Source organism: Apis dorsata, unplaced genomic scaffold (genome assembly GCF_000469605.1).
Source record: "Apis dorsata unplaced genomic scaffold, Apis dorsata 1.3 scaffold_21, whole genome shotgun sequence".
NCBI lineage: Eukaryota > Metazoa > Arthropoda > Insecta > Hymenoptera > Apidae > Apis > Apis dorsata.
In genome coordinates this window covers 46,759-47,144 of record NW_006263323.1, presented here as the reverse complement: position 1 = coordinate 47,144, position 386 = coordinate 46,759, and the positions used below count along the sequence as shown (strand labels likewise).

At 39.4% G+C, this 386-nt stretch overlaps 1 protein-coding gene across 1 annotated transcript in view; it reads left to right on the top strand.

Annotated features, from left to right (window-relative positions):
• LOC102675488 (box A-binding factor-like) overlaps positions 1-386 on the top strand; it is a 31,263-nt gene that overhangs the window by 28,944 nt on the left and 1,933 nt on the right. The gene's annotated exons all lie outside the window — the stretch shown is intronic.

Sequence of the window (386 nt, the reverse complement as noted above, 5' to 3'; positions counted from 1 at the left end):
TTTCTCTCTCTCTCTCTCTCTCTCTCTCTCTCTCTCTCTCTCTCTTTCTCTCTCTATACATCGTTAGCTCCTGTCGATCGCTATTCGCAGATTGAAATATTCCTCTCCTCCTATTTTATTTCTCTTATTCCGACCACAACTACTTTTATTCATGTTTCATCGATCTATTTTCGATCACTTTTCATCGTACGCTTATTCTTTTTTCCATTGTCCGCTTAAATTCGATGCATTTTTCTCGACGATTCAAATAGAGAAAAACGACGTTTATTTTCCATCGTAGCTCGCAAGTAGAAAACGATTACCGGTTGAAAATTAATTTATAGCTTCGAGGTGCCACTATGCCCATGGTACAATCGTGTTCCGTTTCGAAATCTTGCGTAGCCTGG